This window comes from Pan troglodytes, chromosome 4, assembly GCF_028858775.2.
Source record: "Pan troglodytes isolate AG18354 chromosome 4, NHGRI_mPanTro3-v2.0_pri, whole genome shotgun sequence".
In the NCBI taxonomy this organism is placed as follows: domain Eukaryota; kingdom Metazoa; phylum Chordata; class Mammalia; order Primates; family Hominidae; genus Pan; species Pan troglodytes.
The window spans coordinates 92,119,162-92,132,980 of NC_072402.2; the positions used below are offsets into that span (position 1 = coordinate 92,119,162).

Genomic DNA, 13,819 nt, shown 5'->3' on the forward strand with positions numbered 1-13,819 from the left:
TGCTGAGAGAGGGAGCAGTAATACTAACTAATTGGAGGGATAAGGAACTTTCTAGTGTTGAGTACATTTCTATATTTTTGTTCAGTATTGGTTACAGAAGGATATGCACATTTAAACATGTATTAATGTATCAACTTAAGACTTTTATAATTTATGAAAATTGAAACAAAATCCCTCATCAATCTAACATGCTACTGTATAAGGTAAATCTCTAAGAGAAAGTTTTACAATGAGTCCTTTCTCAAGCTTATTAGGTAATGATTTGTGTGAACTGGTTTTCAGATAATATGATAAGAGACAAGCAAGTGAATTGGTTCAGATACCTAATTTAGGAAAAGATTAGCAGATAATAACCAGGCTTAGGAGGAAGTTGAAAATACCTTGTTGAACTAGGATCTTTGGCATAATACAAGGTATGAAAAAAATTATTAGCAAAACTTCAGGAGAATTTTTATAAGAATATTTCCACTTAAGATCATAAAATTTGGCAGCCAAAGTAATTATTTCACTGTACATGCAAATTTTATCTTTCATTTGCCCTTCGTCAGAATTGAATCATTAATCTGTGTATAATAAAATGACCCATCCACTTGAGCAAGAGAAATTACCTAAGATATTTTTAATTATTCTGTTGGAATACAAATATCAAAATATTGAGGCAGCTGAGAAATCATGGGAAATACTTTAATACTTTATATAGTAGGTACACCCATGAATTCATTACATCCAATGCTGAATCCCCTCCCAGTCAATACAGTAACTTAATCAATTCATATTTACTCTCTTTTACTTGAAAACTCAAATATTGTTGACTCAAATATATGTTGAAACATATAAATATAATTGCAAATTTCTCTGTTTCTTCCTAGGCCAATTGTTCGTATTTTATTGTGTCTTGCTAGTGTCTTGCCAGAAACATAGAGCAGTCATTAAATAGATGGTCTTTTCTCCAGTTTTCCAAGCCTCCAGGCCTTCTCTTACACTCCCACTAAGATAATACATCTAAGGTGCAAATCTAATCACACTGATATTCTCTGCTGATAATTCCCCACATGTGTAACAATCATATAAATGTACTTTATTTTATTTAAAGTATATGAATATGTCAAAAATCACTAAAGATGCAATTATTTTATAAATGGCACATTGCCCTAAGTTATCATCTGTATATATTCTGGCATTTACATATTTTTCTTTGCATGTATTTATGTAAATATTGACATATTACTAAATTGAAGATAAGAACTGCTACAATTTAGCATCTATTGGTCCTTGAGCTATGTTCAGCAGCCAAACAGATAAAAATGAAAATCTTTAGTCTTCCAGTTGCATGGCATACATATTGAACTTCAATAAAATAATTTCACTAACACCTACAATAGTAATTTGTATATTATGATAGTCATCTAATATCCTTTGGTAAAATTATAAAGTTTAAATAATGTGTAATATACCTATAATGCTGATCCCAAAATATATAAGCTGTTTTGTTAGTATGTTTCCTGCATTTATTGGCTAATAGCTTACCAAAGGTATGAAGCTATTATATTTTCTAAGAAATACCAGTATAGATAGTCCATTATTCCATAAACCAGGAGTCCCCAACCCTTGGGCCATGGACCATAAAGCCAACAAAGCTTCATCTGTGTTTACAGCCAATCCTTATCACTTGCATTACCACCTGAGCTCTATGTCCTGTCAAATCAGCAGCAACATTAGATTCTCATAGGAGCATGAACCCTATTGTGAACTGGACATGCCATGTCAGTGTCTCCCATCACCCCCAGATAGGACTGTCTAGTTGCAGGAAAACAATCTCAGAGCTCTTACTGATTCTACATTATGGTAAGTTGTATATTCGTTTCATTGTGTATTACAATGTAATAACAGAAATAAAGTGCACAATAAATGTATTTGAATCATCCCATAACAATTCCCCCACCCCTGGTCCATGAAAAAATTTTCTTCCATGAAACTGCTCTCTGGTACCAAAAAGGTTGGGGACCGCTGCTACAAACAATACATATTTAGATATAAAAACTAAATAATACTGATTTGAATAAAAATTATGAAAATAATCTCTTTGATTTACAAACAAACTATATCATTGTTTTTATCAATTAGGTCTAATGAGTAACATAATATAAAATAAAAATCAATGATCTCTTAAAGTTCAAACAATTCGCTACTGCAAATTAGCTCTGAAATACATAAATTATCTTAAGAAAAGTAGTCAATAAAAACAATATTTTTTCCAAGTAATATACTGACCAATTATAAGAGTAGGAGTCCTGTTCCAAAATTATAGATTCAAGGTTTTTCAACTATTTCTACCTTAACTCAAAGATTTGAAAATCCCATCAGCTAAAGTAGAAGGGGTTTACCTAATTTTTAGGTTTAATATTTTAATAAATTAGATATGAAGTTTATTCACTAGTTACTAATTAAATTATTGTCAATTAGTTTTGATAAGCCACTCAAATAGCTTTAAAGGGAAAAGAAACTTATTCAACAGATTTTGTCTTGAAACAAACATTGGGAATTGCAACCCAATCAATATTAGAGTTCAGTTTTAACAATGGATTCCATTTATTTAGAATGTAATTAAAATTACACATTTCAAGTAGAAACTTTACCAACTAAAATATTTTTTTCTAATTCTCACATTACTGTTTAATATCTAGTTATTAAACAGTAATCACTAAGAGTTGTCCAACACTAATTAGACACAAGTTCAAATCTGATCATTTCCTTTCAATCACTCTGGTAAGTACTCCTCTTTTTTTCCTATACATTAAGCTTAACTAGATACATTTTTTGCTTCATTGAGTTAGCTCTTTTTAGCCATTATAGTATTAATGTATTAGGCACATATTGATGCTTTACAAAGGCTTTTGAACTTCAGAATTTTCCATTGAGATAAAATCATAAGTGATCATTAACATGTATACTTACAAATCATCAGAGAAATGCAAATTAAAACTACAATGTGGTATCACCTCATGCCTGTTAGGATGGCTATTACAAAAAAGACAAAAGATAACAAGTGTTCTTGAGGATGTCAAGAAAAAGAAACTCTTGTACTTTGTTGGTGGAAATGCAAATTAGAAAACAATATTCATGTTCCATAAAAAACTGAAAATAGAATTAATATAGGCTCCAGGAATCCCACTTCTGTGTATTTATCCACAGGATTTGAAATCAGTATGTCAAAGACATGTGTGTATTTCAATGTTCATTGCAGCATTATTCATAATAGCTAAAATGTGGAATCAACCTAGGTGTCCATCAACAAATAAAAACATAAATAAAATGTGATATATATACACAATAGAATGGCATACAGCCTTTAAAAAGAAGAAAATTCTGACATTTATGACAACATGAATGAACATGGGGAATATTATCCTTAGTAAAATATTCCAGTCAAAGAAGCACAAATACTTCATGATCTCACTTATATGTGTAATCTAAAGAATTCAAACTCATAGAAGTACAGAGTAGAATAATGGTTGCCAGAGACTGTGGGGGAGAGGGTGAGGAGAAAAGGAAATACTGGTTAAAGGGTACAGAGTTTAAATTAAACAAGAGGAATTAGAAGATCTATTGATATCATAGAGACTATAGTTAATAATAATGTAATTTATATTTCAAATTTGCTTAAAAAAATTTAAATGTTATCACCATAAAAAAAAGTATATGAAGTAATAGATATGTTAGCTTCATTTATTCACTCCACAATGCATATCTATATCAAAACATCTCCTTTTACTCCATAAATATATACAATTACTACCTGTCAATTAAAGTTTTAAAAATTAAAAAATTATAAACTATTTTATCAGTTAACCAGAAAATACCCAAGATATTTTACATTAATTACTTGTACAAACTAAGTTTCATAAACCTTAATAAGAAAACATCACAGATCCAAGAATTAACATTTTCTGGAAGAAACTTTACATGCTATAGGAAGCCATGGAATCTTCCACTCTAAAGAATATAATTGGCCTAGAGATTATCAAATTGAGCTTAATTATCTTTAAAACATCTATTTTTATCAAGTACATTATTTGTATTTTTACACTGAATTTTTGAGCAGTATACTTTTGAAGAAAATATGTTATTTCATGTTTTTAAAATGTTCAAAATTAACTTCAGATATTAAACATCAGAACAGAAATTGATTCTGGGAAAATGGCAACATGGACAGGATTTTGTAAGATACTGGCCAGAAGAGATCAGTGTGCTTAAGTAAATGAGTATATTGGCCCTGTATTAAGATGCCCAATCTCCTCTATCTCAAAAATACCAAAACGAAACAACAAACAACAGCAGAAGCACTGAAAGGGTGTTCTTATTCCTCCTGGGCTCTGAAGACTGGGATATAGAAAGGTTTCCTCCAGGCCCAGTGGAGCAGTGATAACCTGCTTTCTTGATGGTGCTTGTTGTTTGAGAGAGAGACTATTTGCCTTAAATTGCTTATAGGACTGTGATGACACAGAGAATGGAATTAAAAATTTTTCTGCATAGTGGAGGACTCAGGGTAGTTTAAAACCAACAAACAAAAAATACAATCACAACAACAACAAAATGATGTTTATTTCTATTGGACCTCACCTCTCCATTCCAGTCAATGGAGATTCTGGTTTAAGCGTATCCAGTAGAGCCTAGACACTGAGATTTTGAAACGTCTTACCAGTTGATTCCAACATGGAGCAAATTAAAAATCACTGGGAAAAGGGAGCATATGCCAAAAGCTATAACTAAGGCCATTTGAACTGCAATAGTGGAAAAAAATAATAAAAACCTCCAATGCTTGCACATCATTCTAAGAGGGGATGATTAAGAGGTCAGAACAAATAACACACATGTTCAAAGAAAAATAGTTCCCAAAAAAGGAAATTACAAATTGAATGGAAAAAAAATGAATAAAAGGTTAATGCTTTAATTGCTCAAAAACTTTTTCTAAACATTTTCCAATTAAATTATTCAGTAGACCCTAATGTCTATCACATTGTGAAGGTGATATGAGTGATCATCATAAGCAAATCATTTTTGTCATCTCTGTAGTTCATTTTTCTCTTAAACTACATCAAATAGGTTTTGGTTACTTGAAGGCAAATCATTTCTTTGATCACTTCATGAGATGGTCAGGGAGTGAGAATATTTGTTGCCGAAGCACCTGCTGTGTGAACATTTCTGCACACCAAGTGATGACAGGAGTTGAGGTGGAGAGGAAAGTGAAGAGAAATGTAGGAGTTTTGAGTGTTTGAAATAACTAAATTGAAGTTTGAGTAAATAAATTTAAATAATTTTTTGTTTAATTCAGGAGTTAAAAGTAAAAAATAATGAAAATAGTGATGAAAATAGTGAAAATGAGGTTATTATTTTACCAGGGTTGTACGATTCACCTTAAGCTAGTTTTGAAGTTTCCCATTCCTTTCTGTAGTAAATCTGTATTCTAAGCTGGAAATTAAAGAGATAGGGGAAGAAATGGAACTGAGTGGTTATTTATCCTTGTGTCTTTGGACAAGTAATTTGGATTATGAATGGCAGTGACAAAGTTGATTTGTAATTTGTATTCAGAACTGCTTTCAGGTGGTAAGAGCCTTTTGGTGTGTGTCCATGAACCATTTAGATAAAAGTAATTTTTAGCATTAGATATACTGAATTAATGCACAAATACACTGACAATTTTATGTATCATAGAACGCATTTTCTACTTACGTTCATTATGGATAAAGAAAAGGTAGTAGATTTTAAATTCCTTTAACACATATTTGACTTCAGCACTCAGAAACACTAACTATTTTTATTAAGTGTACATACTGGCTGCTTATTAAACGGTACGTGAAAAAACATTTTGTTTTTCACAAACTACAATTGGCCCTTTCCTTAGGGTATTATAATGCAACTAATTCAATTGTTTTCCTATACTGTTAACTCTATTCTCCAACACTAACATAATTGTAATAAGAAATAAAACAAGCTGTTCAAAAGATTTCTTATTCTACAAAAATGGCCCATATGTTCTTCGGAAGAAAATCATGTAAACTTCTAGTTACTATTTTCAGAATCATACTGTTTTCTACCTTCTCCTAAAAAGTATTCTAAAATTAACTCCCCTTGAAATAATAGGATAAAGATTATGCCAATGATTTCTAGATTTTGAAAAATAAACATTTTAGACTCAGGCTATAATCAACTTAATCATATATGTAAGATTTTTTTCAGTGATTTTTTTTTTTTTTTTTTACTTAGGAAACAGTAATGAAAAGTGTCTTCCTTATACACTGGTACCAAATAGTTGTGTTTTTATTATTTTTAAAATTTTTATTTTAAGTTCAAAGGTACATCTGCAGGTTTGTTACATAGATAAGCTTGTGTCATGGGAGTTCATAATAAAGACATGGAATCAAAATAAATATTTCTAAATGAGTCATGCTGTTTACTTTTGGAGGTGCCTATAATGAGAAATTAATAATATGGCCAGGCATCGGCTCCCAATGCTTTGGGAGGCCAAGGCTGGTGGATCACCTGAGGTCAGGAGTTCAAGACCAGCCTGGCCAAGATGGTGAAACCCCATCTCTACTAAAAATAGAAAAAATAGCCAGGTGTGGTGGCAGGTGCCTGTGATCCCAGCTACTCGGGAGGCTGAGACAGGACAATTGCTTGAACATGGGAGGCGGAGGTTGCAGGGAGCCGAGATTGTGCCATTGCACTCCAGCCTGGGCAACAAGAGTGAAACTCCATATCAAAAAACAACAACAACAAAAAAAAACAAATAAAAAAAAACCAAGAAATCACTAATATGATTAAATGGTATTATGTGCCCCCATGCCTTCTAATGCATGGCCAGTGAGTTCTGGACTTTTCCTCTCTTTTCCTGGCAAGAAAGATGCAGTGCATCTTTGTAGGTAAGTAAAAGTGTGTGTTTTGTTTTTCTTTAAAAAAGTTCTTAGAAACTGGATAGATATTTTTTGGAAACTGGAGAAACCTAGGTCAAAAGCACATAGGAGAATGATGAAGAATAAATAAAAACCTGAAGAGACAATGGTAACTGGAAGCCTAACATAAAGTTTAATAACAGATCCTGCAGGTACATTGCCCAGAGTATGAAACCTGACTCTACCACTTACTAGTCTGTGATGTTAGCACAGTTAGCTACAATTTCAGTACTCAATATACTGATCTGTAAAACGACCATAATATTGGCCACTGCATAACGGCCACTATGAATATTAAGCGGATAATATTTCTAAAGTATTTAGAATGATGCACAGTCCATAGTGTTTATTCTGTAAGCATATGCTCAATATATAATGAAAGGCAATCATTCTTTCAAGTTTTCTTATTCTTTCTCACATACACTTCTCCGTTTTTTCTATTTTTCTACATTTGTAAATAAAATGGCTTTCTCTGATTTTTTAATGTGTTATTGAGCACATACGTTCATGCCGACAATAAAGACAGATCAATGTTTTTGAGAATACTGACTAGTTTAAAATTTAAGGCAATGATAATTTATTGGCTAAATTCATATCAAGAATCTAGTGGTAATCCCATTAGCTATAAGACAGTTTACATGCTGTACTATGCATTTATTCCTTTTTTCTCAAATTATGCTGAAGCAAACTAGGGACTGTCATAAATTAGAAAGAAACAAAGTCGCATGCAATAAGCAAATTGCTTGCAACAAATAAACGGTTGACTATGTGAATTTAATTGTATACTTTGAAATAATGTTCTACATCCCATGAATTTTATATAATTGCATTGATAAGTAACTTGCTAGTTCTTAAAATAGCATACTTCCAGAAAGCACATAACTAATAAATTGTTACTACATACAAAAATGGGATTATTCATTTTTAAATCATAATAAATAAATGTCTTAAAGCCCAATAACTGGCAAATTACAGTAAAAACATTCTTTATCTACTAACACTTCACTGTAATAAAGTGGTTTGCCAAATCATTCACAACAAATTGGGTCTCCAAAGATACAATTAATTTAACTGACATTCACAAATCAAGAGCAAGAATGACAAAATACAAAATAATAAATAACTGAAGACAATTCTGATGATGCCTTGATATTGACAATGAAAACGTTTCTCTAAAAATTGTAGAAACTTAACCCCTGAGCGGGTGTTCAGGCATAATAGGAACTCGGCAATGTTACCAAGTTAAATGTCTCAGCCCATATTTATTTTATAGATGGCCAAGCTTCATTATTTGTGGATTCCATATTTGCCACTTTGCTACTCACTAAAGTTTATTTCTAACCCCAAGATCAATATCACACTACTAATGACTAAAAGTCATCTGAGGACATGTGCAGAGTGGCAAAAAATGTGAGTGCTCAAAGTACACTTTCCCAACTGAGTTCACACAAGGTAACAGCGCGCTTTCTCGTCTCAGCTCTCATAGGATAAACAAGTGTCCTTTTCACGGTCTATTTAATGTCATGTTTTTCCATTTTTGTGCTTTTTGTTAGTGATTTTGCTGTTTAAAATTACTCCCAAGCATAAGGGTGAAGTGCTGCCCAGGATAGGAAGCACAAGACTGTGATGTGTCTTATGGAGAAAATGCATGTGTTAGATTAGCTCCATTCAGGCACTAGTTAATGGTGCTGTTGGCCATGAATTCAACGTTGATGAATCGATACCAGTGATACACCCAAAAAAAGCAACAGGAAACTCACTGACCTGCACATGACGCTGCTCCAGAATGTCTTAAAGTAACATCTGCATTGAGTGATGAGGCTATCGGAAAGATAGAAAGAGGTTAAATTTGTGGGTTCATAAGATAATGACCAATAAGTAAGCTCAGTGGACAGCATTGTTGTAAGGCTGAAAGCCAAAGAAGTTGTAGGTCATGTGACCCAGGGTCAGGGAAATGTTAGAAAAAAAGGCTGGTGATTTACCATTATACAGGAACACTGCATATAATTGATTAGTTGTGAAAAATGGACATGAAATAAGGTCTATTTTAAAAGAAACACACATAAAACAAAGTTATTTGTTGATCAGTAAATGAAAACGTCACCAGCAACTCACAGGAAAATCAACCCTGTATTTCTCCCAGAAGCAGTGGCACAATATTTTCTAATTATATATACATACACACACGCACACACACACACACACAGAATATATATGTGTATATATACATATGACTGTGTACATATGCATATACATACATATATAAAATCTCTGTTAGGCTACTAGCTATCATTAAACTTTTAGAATGATATATAATTCATATATATGTACAATTTATATGTACATATTCCTAGTGAAATAGGAACCATTCTCTTATACTCTTATTGTTCAATATCTGGAATGAATATATTTTCCTGTTTTTTTATGGCCTTCAGCTACTTCCTCTTTCAAACAATCTGCTAATCACAAAATATCTGCTCATTTATTTTTAAAAACTCCATTTGATATGGAAAAATATTATACTATGTTAGATTTTTACTTAAAAACAAAACATTTTAAAACAATCAACTCATGACCGGGTGCGGTGGCTCACGCCTGTAATCCCAGCTCTTTGGGAGGCCAAGGCAGGCGGGTCACGAGGTCAGGAGATGGAGACCATCCTGGCTAACACAGTGAAACCCCATCTCTACTAAAAATACAAACAAATTAGCCAGCCGTGGTGGCACATGCCTGTAATCCCACCTACTCAGGAGGCTGAGGCAGGAGAATTGCCTGAACCTGGGATGCCAAGGTTGCAATAAGCCGAGATTGCACCACTGCATTCCAGCCTGGGTAACAGAGCAAGACTCCATCTCAAAAAATAGATAAATAAATAATAATCAAAAATAATAAATTATCAACTCATATGATATGTTTTGGCTACTTAAAATTGTGTTTAATATTTTCTCTCTGTTCTATTGTATCTTATTTCTTACTACACTTAAATATGCATTCTCTATTAAAGTATTGTGGCTTCTTGTGTTTTGATAAACTTTATTCCTTTTCTTATCTTGAATTTGCTGATGGTCAAAGCATGGGTAAAACTCAACAACAAGCATCAGGGTAGAGAAACAAAAATGCCAGGAGGTAAAATTTTTCCAGGTTCTGTGCTGGTTTTTGTAGCTTGAAGTCGAGAAGTCTAATGCACAGTGTCAAAATGAACATTGTAAACTCCACTTTGGTTTTCCCGAGATTCTGTTATTGATATGAGTAAAACATGTGAGTAGAAATTATGAATTCTTTATGGAGTTATGTCAGTAGTGATGTTTCTGAGAATTCACTCCAAACCCAATAGCCAGTTGCTGGGAATATAAGAAATAGCAATCAGTAACCTAAGGGAAGGGAGAGACACAAACTTGCTGGAATTTCAATACTCTTGTCACATAGTCTGAAATTCAGAGACATGCTTGATTTACTGGAGTGTTTGGATCTATAGATGCTTCTCAACATATAGTGAGGTTTGACTGGTAAACCCACTGTAAATTGAAAATATCATAAGTAAAAACTTCATTATATTCACCTAACCTATGGAACATAATAACTCAGCCTAACATAACTCAGACATGCTCAGAACACTTACATTATCCCACAGTTAGGCAAAATCATTGAATATAAAGTATAATTTATAATAAAAAGTGTTTAATATAATTTACTGAAAGCTATACTGAAAGTGAAAAACAGAATGATTGCCTGGGTACACACATAGAATATATATGTGTATATATACATATGATTGTATATGTATGTATATACATATATATATATATTCTTTCTGTTAGGCTACTAGCTATCATTAAACTTTTAGAATGATATATAATTCCTATATATGTACATTTATATCTATATATTCCTACATTCAGTAGAAGTACGGTTTCTACTGAATGCATACTGCTTTCACACCATAGTAAAGTCAAAAATTTTATGTCAAACCATGGCAAATTGGGGACTGTCTATAATCTGGAAGAACAGCCCAGGAATATAAAGGAGTTCAAGCCTGAACTGAAAGGGAAATAATGTAATTCAGGGTCAAGGTGTCAGCGAAGGCTGAGTACAGGACCAGGATAACACAGATATGAGCAATAAGAAGGCTAGTGTTTTTATATAATATTCTCTGGCCAAAATTTTGTCAGGGAAGAAGTAATCTTAGGGCAATAGGTGGAAGAAAATAGCAACTACAGCTATTGAGTATAAGAGAGACACGTTGACCTTTTTGCCTATAATACTTTCTCTACATACCCCCCATATACTTCAGCACCCACTCACAAATAACGAAATAATAGAGTTGATATATAGTCATATTATGTGTTTATCCTATGGTTGATCCAATAAAAATTGAGGACAGATAATTTATATAAACTAATTGTTCATTTATTTCTTTCCAGTTTATGTTAGTTGCTTTCCATTTTATGCTTCATTTATTTGTGTTAATTTCCATTTATAAATATCAGCAAAGAGTAAGAAATCAATTGTACTTAAATAATAAAAGGAATACATATGTTTTGTCTCAATCTGGCCTTAGAGTCATTAGATCAAACATATTAATCAAAGATATTAAAGCTTTTACATTTTTCAAAAACATTTTATTTTGAATTCTGACACACTTTGGAAAATAATATTTATGTTTTATACTTATAAAATTTGCACAACTGCAAGCTCTTTATCTCCATACTTTATTTTTAACTCCTTTAAGCCCACTCATAATTAAAACCAGACCTTTTCCTATACCCGCACAAAATAAAACTATAAATTTCAGATTTGTGTAATATACTAGAGAGGATAACACAGTATTTGAGTGTAATGGTGATCATCCCTCTCCCTTTCAGAATTTTGTGACAATAAACAGAGAGTTTTGCATTACTTTAAATGTGAAAGATTACCTGTCTTCTCATATTTTATTCATTAATTCATTCAGCAAATATTTATTAAGTTATACTATGTGCTAAGCATTGTCCTAGGTTTGGAAGATCTATCACTGAACAAAACAGACAAGCACCTCTGCCCTCAGGAAGCTTTAATTATAAAAATGCCACCAGAGAGATGAAAGATCAAAACTACATTTTTATTTGTAAATCCAGGACAAGAAAAATGTCTGGTTTACAATATGTGCTAGAGATCCTGAATAAATCTTTTCTACACAGAATTATACTTATCCTCCTACATATTAGGTGTTATTGGCAGCTCCATAATTTATATATGAATGAATATGGACTTTTTTTCTGCATCACTTTCATTGTGTTACATATTTAGAAAAGTTTCTAACAAATGTTGTCCATAGATTATGTCAAATTCATAAATAAATAATGATTAAATATTGCCATATCTGAAACAAAATACATGAAAATGTACAAATATATATTTTTTATACATGTATATATGTAATAACAAGTGCATTATGGAAAATATTTAACACTTTTTAAATAAGAATTATTTCTAAGAACTAATAATAGAATATTATTCCATGCAACATTCATTACAAATAAAAAAATTCATGACCTTCAATACATTTCTAGTTGGTCACAGAACTTCTCCAACAGGACAGCTTTTAAAATCTGCTCATTTTTACTCATTTCATTTATTCAAGAAATACAATTTAAATTTTATTCTGTTTAACAAAAAAAAAATTCTAAAATCTTCTTTTCTGTGTTAATGGTTAAAAGCCTTTTTCTGCATTGGAAACCATACTTGATAATTAATATGTTAAGAACACGATTCTTCACCCTCCAGGGGTATAAACCTTTTTTCTTGAATAATTATTCACATATAACTCACTAAAGTGGGTGGCATGGAAAGAAAAACAGGAAAAAAAAAAAAACAAGTGAGGATACAGGGAGGCAAAACGATTTTTAAGTATGACAAAAAAAAAAAAGAAATTGGTCTATTTGGGCTTTATCTGGCACTTAGCAGGTTTTTAATAAATGTATCTTTGAGGTGTAATCCATCAAACTGCAAGTAGTATATCTATGAGGGGTTTCACAAACAGGATTTTAGAATAGGATCACACCAGAAACACTGTGCTCCCAGTGTGTGAGCAACTGGTTATATTACTCAAATATGATAAATGTAGATGAGTCATTATGGCTTAATTTCTTAAAACAAGATAGGCTTTGTGCAATTATTTAAGATTTTAAGTATAGTACTTAATAAATCTCTATTAGGAAAAGGAAAGAAAACTGTAGAAAGATTAAAATCATTTAATCCACTGGACCATGTGATTGAATGGGTTCAATGTTATCTATATTTCACATATAGTTTCTTTCCCATCTCTTCAATTATTAATGGCAAAAAAACTTTTGATAAATGTAGACAATTCATATCAAAGATGATTCCTGTTATATGAATAACTAAAGATAAATTGCTTGCAGACTATTTGAGGGCCAAATTGTCCATAAAACCTTGTTTATTATTTCCAAACCATAATGAATTTACTTTACATTAAAATAAAACATTTATTTACAATGTTGAATATAAGACAATTGTTTTTATTAGCTTATATCATGTCTTGTTATTGTTTTTACCAAATAATCATAGGCTATTTAATTATTATATATATGTATTATCTTTGAAACTTGAAGTCAGTGATCTTAAGGAAAATTTCCTTTAGATCCTCTCATTATAGTGATGCTAGTATTTTACAGGCAGTATATACAGAATAATACTTATTAATTAAATGGCCTCTCTCTCTTCTAAAGGAAGCTGTGCAACAGGAAACTGGATTCCTTTCATCTGTATATGGAATAAATCTCTTCTTTGGTCAAAAAAACATTGTTCACACACAGTTCAAGTGACTTAAGGGAAATTAAACATAAATAAGATAGCCTAGGGAATGGCAC

General features: G+C 31.8%; 1 long non-coding RNA gene across 1 annotated transcript in view; it reads right to left on the reverse strand.

Moving 5' to 3' along the window:
* LOC107966564 (uncharacterized) overlaps positions 1–13,819 on the reverse strand; it is a 67,093-nt gene that overhangs the window by 12,664 nt on the left and 40,610 nt on the right. The window contains exon 2 of the long non-coding RNA XR_680240.5: positions 8,715–8,771. This is a non-coding gene — a long non-coding RNA (uncharacterized LOC107966564). The remainder of the gene's footprint in view (positions 1–8,714; positions 8,772–13,819) is intronic.